The sequence below is a fragment of the Notamacropus eugenii genome, chromosome 3, assembly GCF_028372415.1.
Source record: "Notamacropus eugenii isolate mMacEug1 chromosome 3, mMacEug1.pri_v2, whole genome shotgun sequence".
Lineage (NCBI taxonomy): Eukaryota > Metazoa > Chordata > Mammalia > Diprotodontia > Macropodidae > Notamacropus > Notamacropus eugenii.
In genome coordinates, this window is record NC_092874.1 from 328,075,903 (window position 1) to 328,091,095 (window position 15,193).

At 38.1% G+C, this 15,193-nt stretch overlaps 1 protein-coding gene across 9 annotated transcripts in view; it reads right to left on the reverse strand.

Moving 5' to 3' along the window:
- Positions 1-15,193, reverse strand: part of ERCC6L2 (ERCC excision repair 6 like 2) — a 375,244-nt gene that overhangs the window by 161,807 nt on the left and 198,244 nt on the right. Inside the window, exon 1 of one of the 9 annotated variants that reach the window (XM_072596903.1) lies at positions 468-4,803. The exons of the other annotated variants lie outside the window; for them this stretch is intronic. The gene's annotated coding sequence lies outside the window, so the exon portion shown is untranslated. Of the gene's footprint in view, positions 1-467; positions 4,804-15,193 lie in introns of those variants that run through there. 9 annotated transcript variants of the gene reach the window in all.

Consider the following 15,193-nt stretch of genomic DNA (forward strand, 5'->3'; position numbering starts at 1 on the left):
CATATGAAGACTGTTCAGTGGTAGTAACAGTAAATTGAGCTACATGATGAGTCCCATCAATATCATTTGTTCCTATGCCTTTATCCATCTCAACCTTTAAGTTATAGTCTTTTGTTAAAAGAAAAATAAATTCTTAAACTGTCGCATGTGGTCCTTAAATCAGTGACTTTTCCTTAACTTTTTACTTTGTTACAAGGGAAGGTTCAATAAGGAATGTTGTAAGGGATATATCCAGAAACAACTATGATGTAAAAACAAAACAAATTAATAAATTATTTTTGAAAAATTAAAATAGCAGAAACTAATATAAGATCAAAAACCACTCTGCAATAATCAAAGGATATGACAAAATGGTTCTCAAAAGAAAATATGTGATCTATTGACAAACATTTGAAAAGTGCTCCAAATCATTAATAATAAGATAAATAGAAATCAAAACAACTTTAAGGTTTCACCTCATAACTTACAAGCTGGCTCAGATGACAAAAAAACAGGTATAGCCAATGTTGGAGGGTTGTGGTAACATAGGTCAGGTAGAGCTACATTTCAGTACAACCATTTTGGAATGCAAATTTGAAATGCATGCCAAGTGTCACAATGCATGCCACACCATATGACCCAGAGACTCCCCTACATCATCCAAGGGGCTCTCCAGGATCAGAGATTTACAAACTCAGTTTGGCTTTTCTAGTCTCCTTCCACCTTACTCCCTTCCATAAACTCTGAAATCCAGTGACACTGGTTTCCTTGCTGTTCCTGGCACATAACACTCCATTTCTCAACTCTGAGTGTTTTCACTAGGTGTCCCCTATTCCTGGAACAGTTTTCATTCTCACCACTGACTCACAGATTCCCTGGTTGCCTTCACCTCAGCTAAAGTCCCACTTTCTACAAGAAACCTTTTCCAGTCTTCCTTAACTGTAGTGCCTTCTTTCAGATTATCCCTAATAATCTGAATATATTTTGTCTATATGTAGTTGCCTGCACGTGGGAATATCTTTTTGCCTTTCTTTGTATCCCCAGTGCTAAGTATCTGTCACTGAATAAATGCTAGCTGACTTGATCAAAAAAAGGTCTCCATATATACCAAAATATTTGTAGGAACTTTTTTTTGTGGTAGAAAGAATTAATGTAATTAATTGTAATGTAATGCAAAGTAATTCAAAATACTCATCAATTGGGAAAAGGCTAAACAAAATGTGGTACATAAATTAATGGAATGTTACTATGTGAAAACAAATATGACAGATACAGAAAAGTATGGAAAGATCTACATGAATAGACACAGAGTGAAGTAAGCAGAGTCAAGAAAATTTTAAAAATAAATAATGATAAAACAATCAAAGTGAATGCTGCAAAATTGTAAAGAATAACCATGGCCCCAAAGGAGCGACATGAAAAGATGAAAAGTTCACTCCTCTGCAGAGATTGTTCCATGACTATGGCAAATTGCAGATATTTTCAGATTTTTTCAATATGCTGATTGGTTATGCTAATTTTTTCTATTTTTCCTTTTTTTTCCTTCAAAAATATTATTTATTACATAAAGTGGCCTTTTGGAAAGGGGGGAGATAATAGGAGAAATTCTGGTGATATGAAAAAACAGTAGATATCAATGAAATAGATTTAAAAATAAAAAAGAATTGCTCCCAAAGATTTCTGTAAACATCAACTTAACCTCTATCCAAGGATTTATATTACTAAAGATAGAAAAGAGGCAAACATATTTTTAAAATTATCTTTGTGTCCCAGTTGAAGATAATGGAGAGCCAAAACTAGAACTGACTTGTGTTTTTAACAACAAGCTTGATAGCCTAAGAGCTGAGACTTTCTACTCAGTTCTACCCCAAGCCAAACGTAGTTGTACTGCCATTAAAAAGCCAAGAGAAATAATCTCATAGGGATCTCTCTGAATTTGATCCATTTGGCAAGTGATCATGAATAATGATAAAATTCAGTTACATATGTGGCTTGTGAAGAAAAGAAGAGGGTTCATTTCAAAAGGTGTTCCTTCCAACAGAGTAAGGACTATGTCTTTCCATACTGTCTAGCACTGCCCAAAACATGAGGACATTTAGTCGCTACTAATAATGACCATAATAAATCACTGATTAAGATAAAGAGAAAAAAATAGAAATAAACATACCTGAAGGACAACTGGTAATGTACTGAAAGTTGCAAGAATTCTATGAAGTATGAATACTGATTATAGCTAAAAATAGTGAATTAAGGTTTGTAAAGTACCCAACACAGACAACGTTTCTGAGTCTCGTAACAGCAAGTATAAAGTAGGTATAATAGGTACTGTCGCAATTTTTCAAATGAGAAGAAAACAGGCTAGGAGAAGATAAGTGAATTAGTTGTGCCTACCCAACTACTCACTTTTAAGGAAAAATGACACATAAACTCAGAATATACAAAAAGCATAAAAAGGAGGCAGTAATGAATGATTGCCTCAAAAATCTTAGATATGTCATAATCACATTGTTCTAAATCAGGTGTGTACAGATGTGAGTGTCTTATATACTGAGCAAAAAACATGATGAAAATGGTTAAGCAATGAGGTGAAAACAAAGACCAGGTAAATGGAGTTGCTGCTTTTTTCCTGGCAAAGCTGATCTTAAATATTCAGAGCTCTCTCACAGTTTTTCATAACCAGATGTTGATTAACGGACTCACTACAATTTTTATGACCAAGATTCTTAATGTTTGACCTAATGTTAAACTCAAATGAACTGCAAAAAAGACAATTCTTATTAGACTTCAATGTGTTGCTATCTTTGGTGACTCTGCCTCTATATAAACTACTAGAAACCACACATTTTGAATTTATTTTAATTTTCAATCTTTATCTCTTCTTTTACTTAAGTTAAAATAGGTGCTGTGGGTGACTGAGTAGGTGAATATTGGTATATTCAGCTAATGCAATCCTCCATATGGAGGAGACCAAGAAGCTTGCTTCCAGAGACACATGGAAGAGAACTGGAAATGCCATGGGAAGATGTGAAGCATATATGAAAATTCTGTAACTGTTTCCAAACTGCTAAGCCCATGGTAAAGAGGAGCCTCTCTGACTGGCTGAAAAAGGTGTTTGTTCAAAAGGCACTAGTCAGTCTAAGTTTGCTGCTTTTCGTCTGGCTGCTGCCAGCTGTATTCTGGTGAGAGAAGAGACAATGCTGTAAGCGAGAGGTCACAGGCCCTCCCCATCCGAGGTTCATATGTGATCTGCAAAAGGGCAGTACAATGAGCTATCGAAGATCCAGGAACAGAGCCTACGCCAGGCCATTTTAGCCTGTCATTTTAGCATCAAAACTCTGGGGGATGGAAGAAGAAAAGATTCATTCAGACACCAGGCCAGGGGTGGGGGACCTGTGGCCTCAAGGCTATATGTGACCCTCTACGGCCTCAGGTGCAGCCCTTTGACTGAATTCAAACTTCGCAGAACAAAGACCCACTAATAAAAAAAGGATTTGTTCTGTAAAATTTGGACCTAGAAGGCCACACATGTTCAGGTCCCCCACCCTTGCACTAAGCTGAATATTATTTGGTTAGGAGAAAGTGAGATATTAATCATCGATGGTTAACAAGAGGCAGAAAACATCAGAATGCAGGCTCAAACTGAATGGCATTAGGGAAAGACACCTCCAAGCCCTCAAGGGGACCCTCAAAATGTGAGTGAGAGGTACAGCCATCCTGGCTCTGGAAGACTCAGGCTGGAACCACTTACCACATAGTATTCCTTAAAGCTTTCCTCCTCAGAACTATATTAAAATTACACATCCCATTATCACCCTTCTAAAGATCTTGCTTCCTGCCAAAAGTCCAGGAAAAGCTGAGACTTTGTTTTCTCTTTAACATCAGGGTATAATTTAAAGGCTGAAATAGATAAAAGGTGTACTAGTGAATGAGACTGACTGGGCCCACTAGATATCTCAGTTTGATGCTGCCACCACTGACCAGCTGTATCTAGAATCCGTAGCTGACTCTTTACATGCTCCCTTGAAACACCTTGGAGCGTGCTATGTCTTACAAGAGGTTATCAAATCCCTGAGGACAGAGATTCTATGTTTCATTTTTATTGTATTCTTTTTCAGTGTCTGGACCAGTATTTTAGAAATGTTATCTTATACTATGTTACCCCTCCCCCCCCCACACACACACAAAGTATTGAATCCTGCCAAGTCAAAAAACATTGGCAAAAGAAATAAATATTATATTTTCTGAGAAATCTACTTCATCCTTAAATTCACTGACTGACTTTGCTAAAAGACAGCCTTATTATTATTGTCCTGGGAGTTAAAATGATCCACAGTCTTTACTGTTATGAGAAAATAGCTGCTGACTTAAAAGCACCAATACTTTCTGGGGTTAGTACCCATTCGGTCCTATAGCCTATACCATCTACTTTTATACATCTATATTAAACTATTTTTTTAAGGTAATCGGGCTTAAGTGACTTGTACAGGGTCCCATAGCTAGTAAGTATGTGAGGCCAGACTGAATTCAGGTCCTCCTGACCTCTGGGCCAATGCTCTATCCACTGCATCATTTATCGGTCCCTATGTGTGTTCATCCTTCGTTTGCCAAAGAAGACCATGCCATCAGACAACTGATGACATGACTTGCACTTGACTTTGTTTGGAGTGAGGGAGGGCTGTGCAGGTCACCAGCCTCACTTCTCCTCCACAGCCATCTGAATCCAGTGACCAGATATTCATCAGGATGACTGGAGGTGACCCAGGATGCACTGGGAGACCTTATAATGCTGATCTCAAATTATTATGATGTTGGACCCTATATTACACTATTAAAACCAGTTTATAATGCTGATCTCAAATTATTAAGAAAAATGTTAAATGAGGTTCACAATATTCTGTTTATATGTTAGGAAAGTATATAATATATTTTGGAAAAATACCCACCAAAAAAGTTAAAATGCTATTGTGTAGGTACTTGCAATGGTAAGGAAATTTGAAGATCTTCCCTGTCCCTTAAATACGCCCATGGGACCTGCCTTTACCTGTGGCCCAGTCCACAGCTTGAGTCACATGGAGCCCATGGTGGGAGGAGCTTCAGAAACAGGTGGAGCAGTAAGAGTGAGGCAGAGCTAGGAGACAGCAAGGCAGAGCTGACACAGAGAAACTAGTGTTAGTGAGAGAGGGAGGAATTTTGCCTAGGGGTTTGTTTGTGGGGAGGCCTAACACAGGGAAGGCTTGGGGATGTCTGTGCTCTCTGAATTGGGAGTGTGTATGAACTTCTTTGTTACTATGGTGGATCTTGCTTTCTGATATCTGAATAAATAGTTTGGTTTTGTCCTTGAGGAAGAGAGTTATTTATATTTTGCAAATTTACCCTGGAAATATGCATGCATATGTATAGCAGCTGCTATGGGTATCCTACTGGTGTTTCAGTACTTAAAGGGATAAGCTTCAGTTATCTGGAAAAATAATTCATTCAGAAGCATGGAAAAACCTGTATAAATGAAAATGCAGTAAGGTGAACCAGAAGAACAACAGGCACTATGTAACATAAATGGAAATTACAGTGAAAGACAGACAATGTCTTATTAGATTACTGGCATGGGGTCAGGTGACCTGGCTTCAAATTATGGTTCTACCACTTGCTACCTGTGTGACCTCAGGCAAATAACTTAACCTCTCTGTGACTCAATATTTTTTCTGTAAAATGAGGGGATTGGACTAGAAGACTGCTAAGGTGTCTTCCAGATCTAAATTTATGATCCTATGAATCAATCTTGGTCACAGAAAAAAGATGATGAAACACACTTCTCTGTAGAGAAGAAGGGAACTTCAGATGCAAAGTATGGCATCCACTGTCCAATGCATTCATTTTGTCGACTGGTTTTGCTTACTGTTTTTGCTTATTTTCTGTTACAAGTGAATGCTCTACAGAGGGACTTTTGTCAGGAAAGGGCTATGCCATAAAACCAAAAGACAGCAATAAAACTTTAAAAAATCTATTTCAGAAAAGATAATTCACGCATTCTACCTCATCTCTCAACATTATGGGTAAAACAGGTATTGCTATATAGTCAATAGCTGGGATACAAGTAATAGCTGATAAACAGTGCAAGAAGTCTGAAAGAAGAGAAAGCCATTTAGCTCAATGCAGCTGAAGAAGGCATTGTGCAGGACTGGGGATTAGAGTGGAACCTTGAAAGATAGGATCTGGATAAACATAGAAGACAGAAGACATTCTAATCATGGATAAAACTACGTGAGTAGAAAGAGGAATTAGTGCATTCAGGTAATAGCAAAAATTCCACCAAACTTCATTCAACAAATATTTACTGAATATCTATTATAGATTTATTAAATATCTAAGGCTAGACAATGAGAAGCAAAAGTTAAGACGTAAAAGTCAGATATACAGCTGGACAGGTAGTTAGGACCTGATTATGAATGCCTCTGAATGTTAGGATGAGAGCTGTCAACTTGAACCAAAAAGCAATACTGATACTAATGGGGACTAAGGCCAAACACAGAAGATGACCTAGGCCTATGTAAAACTGGTTCCAGAAACAGTAAATCTCAGAATGATTTAAGAATGATTTTAAAAGATTACAGCAAAAATAGTTTTTAAAAATTATATTCAGAACAAGAAAACCATATAACAGAAATGAAACACCCACTGCTTAGGAAAGATCAGTAACTGACATCAGGTACATGACTAGGAATTCTGACATCTGAATCAAATTCAGTAAGCGAGGTTGAGGAATAAAGGTGGCACCTAAAGTAAGACTATTTCCACAGGTAATGGAGGTAAATTAGAAACTAGTCATGGTAGCTGAAAAAGCTGAGGACCTGGGAAACAGAGGGATTCAAAGGGAACAGGGGCTGAAGGAAAGAAGAAAAAACAGGTAGAGAATGTACTCAAGGGAGAAGGAACAAAAGAAGAAGGGAGAACCACAAAGATTCACAGAAATAATAATGCAGAAAGGAGTACTTGAAAAGAGGAAAAGCAGTTGTGGACAATGGTGGCAGAGAGAGGGCATGAAGGTAACAATGGAGAGCAAGGAGTAGGCTAACTTCTCTTCTTAGTTCTTTGGAGACGGTGCCAAGAGATGAGGAATCTCCAGAAGAAAGCCAGTTTTCAGATAAGTACTCCTAGAGAGATGGAAGGAATACGAGAAGAAAATGACTAGGACAAAAAGTTATTTGTTAACTACAGAAGTAGTTCCAGAGGCAGAGGAGAACCTGGGTGATCAGATAGGGATGAGAGTGTGAAGACCATGAGACATCAGGAGGTGGAATGAAATGCAAACTCCTTTCAGCAAATGCTAGTTATACCTTTGGATAAGACTAAGAAAGGAAGAAAATATCCAGTTCTTTTTTACCAAGGAAAAGAAGTTTCAAAATGGTAAAGGCAGAACATATTAAAAGAGAAGTGAGGTCTATGAAAGATAAAGATTTTATAAGAAAACACCATGATTCTTAAAATGAGTACAAGTCCCCACATTAGTCAGTAGGTCAATACACCAGTCACTGTACTAGCATTAAGGATAGGGAGAAAAAAGGCAAAAGACAGCCCTTGACCTCAAGGAGCTCACATCCTAAGTTAGAATGAATTAAATTGCAAGGCACAGAAAAATTGCATGATATGATCTTTGAATTGCTACCATTAATTTGAGGAGTTATGGATGATATAAGTATCAAAAGACCAGAAAGAACAAAATACATTAATTTTCAAAAGGTGGAGAAAAGGCAGATTTCAGAAATTACCCCTGGTAAGCTCAATACTGACCCCCGGCAAATTCTGGAAAAGACTGTTAAATTGATAGACTGAGAGGGTGGAGCCAAGATGGCGGAGTAGAAACACACAAATACGCTAGCTCCAAATCCACAGCCCATGAAATATCTGTAGTAAAGAGCTGCCAATAAATTCGGGAGCAGGAGAAGCCACATAACAGCTGAGTGGATAAGATTTCTGTTCCAGAGAGCCTGAAAACCTCTTGCAAAAGGTTCTTCACGCAGCAGACTGGGAGCCGAGAACAGCCCTGCCGCGGCCACCCAGGGCCGAGAGGAGCAGATCCGAGCAGGCTGCAGGGACAGAATCTCCAGCAGCTGCGCAGGTCCCTCCACCCACAGGTGACAAGGGTCGGTGAGAGGGTCTCTTAGGTGGGTCGAGAGGCGAGTGGGGAGCCCCCATGACTCAGGCCCCCTCGGGAGGCACCAGCAGAGGTGGGAGCAGACCAGGGCTCCCCAAGCAGGCAGGAGCCCAGATCCATTGTTGAAGGTCTCTGCATAAACCCCCTGAGGGAACTGAGCCCGTGAGGCGGCCCTGCCCCCACCCAGGCAGCTGAACTTGATCTCACACTGAATAGCAGCCCTGCCCCCTGCCCAAAGCCTTGAGGCTGAGGAGCAGCAGTTGAGTCTCAGACCCCAAGCGCTGGCTGGGAGGATCTGGAGGCGAGGTGGGTGTGAGGAGAATATTCAGAGGTCAAGTCACTGGCTGGGAAAATGCCCAGAAAAGGGAAAAAAACCAAGACTATAGAGGGTTACTTTCTTGGTGTGCAGGTTTCTCCTCCCCTCCTTTCTGATGAGGAAGAGTGGTGCTCACCATCAGGGGAAGACACAGAAGTCAGGGCTTCTGCATCCCAGCCCACTCAATGGGATCAGACCTGGGAAAAGCTCATAAAGAGCTCAAAAAATTTTCAAAATCAAGTTAGAGAGGTGGAGGAAAAACTGGGAAGAGCAATAAAAGACTTGCAAGCAAAGTATGAACAACAGATCAGCACCCTGCTAAAGGAGACCCAAAAAAATGCTGAAGAAAATAACACCCTGAAAAATAGGCTAACTCAACTGGCAAAGGAGGTTCAAGAAGACAATGAGGAGAAGAATGCTTTCAAAAGCAGAATTAGCCAAATGGAAAAGGAGATTCAAAAGCTCACTGAAGAAAATAGTTCTTTCAAAATTAGAATGGAACAGATGGAGGCTAATGACTTTATGAGAAACCAAGAAATCACAAAACAAAACCAAAAGAATGAAAAAATGGAAGATAATGTGAAATATCTCATTGGAAAAGTAACTGACCTGGAAAATAGATCCAGGAGAGACAATTTAAAAATTATGGGACTACCTGAAAGCCATGATCAAAAAAAGAGCCTAGACATCATCTTTCATGAAATTATCAAGGAAAACTGCCCTGAGATTCTAGAACCAGAGGGCAAAATAAATACTGAAAGAATCCACCAATCACCACCTGAAAAAGATCCAAAAAGAGAAACTCCTAGGAACATTGTGGCCAAATTCCAGAATTCCCAGGTCAAGGAGAAAATATTGCAAGCAGCTAGAAAGAAACAATTCAAGTACTGTGGAAATACAATCAGGATAACACAAGATCTAGCAGCTTCTACATTGAGGGATCGAAGGGCATGGAATAGGATATTCCAGAAGTCAAAGGAACTAGGACTAACATCAAGAATCACCTACCCAGCAAAACTGAGTATAATACTTCAGGGGAAAAATTGGTCTTTCAATGAAATAGAGGACTTTCAAGCATTCTTGATGAAAAGACCAGAGCTAAAAAGAAAATTTGACTTTCAAACACAAGAATGAAGAGAAGCATGAAAAGGTAAACAGCAAAGAGAAGTCATAAGGGACTTATAAAAGTTGAACTGTTTACATCCCTACATGGAAAGACAATATTAGTAACTCTTGAAACTATTCAGTATCTGGGTTCTTGGTGGGATTACACACACACACATGCACACGCACACACTCATAGAGACAGAGTGTGCAGAGTGAATTGAATAGGATGGGATCATATCTTAAAAAAAAATGAAATCAAGCAGTGAGAGAGAAATATATGGGAGGAAAAAGGGAGAAATGGAATGGGGCAAATTATCTCTCATAAAAGAGGCAAGCAAAAGATTTTTTTAGTTTGGGGAAAAAGAGGGGAGGTGAGAGAAAAACATGAAGTTTACTCTCATCACATTCCACTAAAGGAAGGAATAAAAAGCACACTCATTTTGGTATGAAAACCTATCTTACAATACAGGAAAGTGGAGGATAAGGGGATAAACAGGGTTGGGGGGACGATGGAAGGGAGGGCATGGGGAGGAGGGTACAATTTGAGGTCGACACTCACGGGGAGGGACAGGATCAAAAGAGAGAATAGAAGTAATTGGAGGCAGGATAGGATGGAGGGAAATATAGTTAGTCTTATACAATACGACTATTATGGAAGTCATTTGCAAAACTACACAGATTTGGCCTATATTGAACTGCTTGCCTTCCAAAGGAAGGGGGTGGGGAGGGAGGGAGGAAAAGAAGTTGGAACTCAAAGTTTTAGGAATAACTGTCAAGTACTGTTCTTGCTGCTAGGAAATAAGAAATACAGGTAAAGGGGTATAGAAAGTTATTTGGCCCAACAGGACAGAGGAGAGGATGGAGACAAGGGCAGAGAGGGATGATGGAGGAGAGAGCAGAGTGGTGACGGGGGCAATTGGAATGCTCGGTGTTTTGGGGTTGGGGGAGGGAACAAAGGGGGAGAAAATTTGGAGCCCAAAAATTCTGTGAAAATGAATGTTAAAAGTGAAATAAATAAATAAATTTAAAAAAAATTGATAGACTGAATATTTTAAGAGGGAAGTACAGTTTAGGAGGAGTCACCTTGTTTTCAAGAACTTTCTTTTCTGAGGCAGCTAAGCTGCATACTGGAGAGAAAACTATACTTGGGAGTCAAGAAGATCTAAGTTTAAATCCTACCTCAAAAGCTAATGAGCTATATATAACCCTAGGCAAATTGTTTAACCTTTCTTAGCCTCAGCCTCCACCTCCGTAAAATAGGAATAATAGTACCTACCTCAAAGAACTGTTGTAAGGTTCAAGTTAAATATCATATGTGCCTTGTAAACTGTAAACAACTATATGAACATTACACCCATTATTATTATTAGGAATAAGAATAGGGTTAGACACTGTTAGTATGCAGTAAATGCAACAGACACATTATGCCAGGATTTCAACAGAGTGTTTGTCAAAGTTTTTCATGACAATCTTGTGAACAAGTTATGTGAGCAGCATGAACTGGATAACAGTAAAGTTACCTGGATTCACAGTTGGCTAAATGACTGTCACAACCAATGTTCTGGTACCACAAGGAAGCAAGACAAATCAGAAAACATATTAGAAATATCAATACTCTCCCCCGCTAAAAATGTTTCAACTGATACAGCTAACCACCAAAGTGGAAAAACTATGGGTGCACATAAATGGACTGAAACTAGAAATGACTTGGTTATGTGACAGGACTGTATCATAACCTCACTCAAGACAGATTATACCAGATGGATCCAAGGGTTTCATATGACTTTTTGTTAACAGCATCTTCAGCTCCCTCTCAAGTATTTGATGTCCACAAGGAAAACTTTTCTGTATTTAAAATGTCACCAACATAGTCATATGCAAACTGATATTAAAAATGGCAATTTCCAGCGAGGCGGACTGAGCTCCTTCAGTTGCAGCATCAGCATCACTCCTGAATAGGATGGAGTATGACTTTCAAATCAAAGTGGAAATAATACCATAACACTTCATTATTATTTTTACTTATTTATTTATTATTAATCACACAGTGTACCTGGATGAAATCAAGTTATGTAGTTTCACTGAAAAGCACATTAAACAGCTATTTCAGCTCACAGAAGCTCCCTCCACTGATGTCAAAATGGTATTTGGACTTGAGAAGTATATTTTTAATGTACACCAGGTGAGACTATCAAGACTGAGGCTCTGAGCTTTAATTTGAAGGTCAAACTGAATCAATGGATGAAGATGAGATTTGCTTGGTCTTCTCCAGGCAAGACACTTCCATCATAAGCTATCAAAGAGAAAGCTGTGGTTAAATATGTTAAGTGACTTAGTGGCATCCTAAAGTTAAAGCTTAATGGGGAAAATATATTTAACAATTACCACCTATGCAATACTAGACAACATATACTTTAGGTATGGTAAAATGAATGAAAAAGGATCTAGAAGATAAACAAACAAAAACCCACAGAAAATTAATTCAAATACAACTGTGGTCCAAAAATATCACTACCACAAAGTAATAGATCCATTAAGATTTAAGAACAATATTTATTAAGATATAATTATGTCAAATAACTCATAGAATGCAAAGTTTTCAAGTAAAGAACCTTACCAGAGCAAATTATAAAGTTATGAGATGAATGAAAACCTCAAAAGACTGAATTTCTGAGTAATTAATAATCAATTATAAATTAGGTTAGCTGCTAATCAATAAATTGATAGTGGTTTCTTTCAATAACCAAAGATGCCATGGGAGACCCTGAACTATCTTAAATGCCTTCTGAAAGAGAATTCCCCTGACAAATGAAACGCAACCCCCACTAATGACAATTAATGAGGAGGTGGGGTAAAAGTCTTCAACTTTTCCAGCTGAGAACCTGGCTTGATCATGAGACTTAGCAGACTCAAGAGTTTTGGGCAAGGGGAAGCTGTCTCCATCTGGACATCTCTAGCTAGTTTTCTCCTTCATAAGCTGGGCTGCCCTGAACTCTAATGAAGGGGACCAAGGACAGGGGGTTCCTCCTTCAATAAAAGGCTCCCCCAGACATTCTGTTTATACTTTAAAGAGAAATTACATCTCCCAGTTGGGTGACATCCCACCCAAAAGTAAATCTTATCACTCAGCCATGTCCTTCAGAAGCTGACTGACATTTTTCAGGAGATGGGTTTTAATAGAAATAAAAGGAAAAAGGGTTTATCACAAATAATGAGTTTTTAATATAATATATATGTTATTATTTTATATATAGTTATATAATGTAATTATAATACGATGCCATATTAATTTCTTTCAGGAGGGTACACAATGAGGAACATATCTCTGCCACGCTATCTGCTACTATAGTTGTTCTGAAGTTGTTTTAATTGAGTTTATAGATGTGCTTACATTTAATACTATTACTTGATTATAAGTCATTTTGTTCATTGTGCAAGATTATGCAAAACATTAAATATACAAGAATAACAAGAAAGTATTTTGTCCTTTTTAACTCTATTAACAGAGAATACGATGATGATGATGATGATGGTGATGATGATGATGCCTTCAAGGCTCAATCTATGATTCCTACATAATATGAGGTGTATGTACAGGAAAATAGGGACAGGGAAGGAATAGCTAAGTAAAAGAATGCCAGACAAAATAATATATAATGAGGCCTTCTATGTGTCCTGAGACTGCTACAGTAACAATCTAAGTCTGGCAGGAATCCTGAAACACTGGTTAACTGGGCTATGGTAATAACAATGACTAGGTTAACAACCCAGACAGTGTAAGGCAATTTACTTCTATAATTCTAAGAAGGAGCTGATGTTACACAGGATTGCTGGCTGGACCTACTCAAAACTATTATGATGATGAATTTAACATGGACAACAACAAAGTTCTTTCATATTCTGGTACCACAAGAAGGCAGGACAAGACACGTTGGGAAATATAAAAAATTCCAATACCCTACCTGTTTCTGTGCAGAGAGCACTAACCACTAAAGCTGTCAAACCATGAGGGTCTACGAAATTGAATGAAGTATAAAAATGCTTATATTATGTACCAGTGATATACTATAACAAAATGAGAAATAGATATTGGCAAGGACTTCATAAAGCTATTTGTGAATAACACCTTCAACTTCACATTATACAATAATGCAATTTAGATCACTGCAGGATAAGCATAACATCTTAATTCCTAAGGTCAGAATGGACAAAAAAAGACAAGAACTGAGGAATTCTTTATATCTGAAAAGAAAAAATGCTGAAGGAAAAGGCACTGAAAAATCCACACTTAATACACAATACAGAGTAGAAGGAAGTTCAAAGGAAAACAAAAAAGCAGGAAAGCTTTGAAAGTAAAATGTCCAATTTGCTACATATCTTCTTTTTAAAGCAAGTAGCAGTAGACAACAGAAGTTCATAGCTTCACATATAAATCTTTTTCTGTTCTACTTTGTGTATAAAAAAAGTCTCATTTTTGGTATTAATTAAATTCAGAACTTTTTTTTAAGTGTAAAAAATGTTCACATGATGAAAAGTCCAGGAGGGAAATAAATGGCCAAAAAAAATGACAATGTGTGGCTCAAATAATTTTGAAAAGACGGGCATACTTGGACTGGAATTTTGCAAAGCTCTTTTTTGAGTCTAATGGCAGAAATCTAATGAATACCTGGAGCCACGCAAAAGAAGGCCAAAGTTGGCCTATCAAAGCCCAGGGTGGTTCAAATGTAATGAGAATTTTCTAATGAGGAAGGCAGAGAGATAAATGGTGGCCTCAGTGCAGACCAATAGAGACAACATGACTAGAGATGGCCAAGAAATTCTCCCACAATATTTCACAGAAGATATAAAACATTCCAGGATTTATACATATAATATTGTAACAATAATTAGTTCATTGTGTAAAATAATGGCCCCTAAAGTCCATATGGTTCCTGCCTCTAGGGCTTTAGAAAGTTTATTTCAGATGAAAAGTTAGGCATACAAGCATAATCACTGCAAGCTCCACAGTTTGGAAAATTCCTAACATTTAGGTCAGTTTTCTGACTTAATGTGCATTTATATTTGTCTCTAAGTTAACCTCTCTTTGTAGATGAGGTAAAATTCAAGTTGTTGTAAACATTTTGATCATGAAGCAATATATTATATTATCTTTTCTTATGGACAGATAGGCATTGAGAGGGCAAGCTGGAAAAATAGCACACTTTTTCTTGGGGCTCCCAGTAGTGATGTCAGCTTGAGTCTTCTGCTTTGAGATTCCTATACGGCAGATTTGAAAAGCATCTCAACAAAAATCTGTGCATTATTAACACTTCTACACCCCTGCCCCCCAAAGAAAAGGAAACAAGAAGATTCACAGACATTCTTAGAGCACATAAAAAACAAGTTTAAAACCAACAAAAATATTTTCAGAAAAGCAGGTATCACTCCATTCAAGCAACAGTCAAGGCTAACAGGCAAATGACACTAGATTGTCCCAAGTAACTGAAAGGCTCCAAATGGAGCCTAGGAAACAGCTAAGATCCAAGAGTGGAACGGAATCAAAAGGCTCCCAGGGGAACATTTGTGAGAGCTCAGTCAGTCATATCTTGGCTGAGTCATGAATCTGGTCATGAAAATGCAAAGGCTTATGGTAACAATTTAGG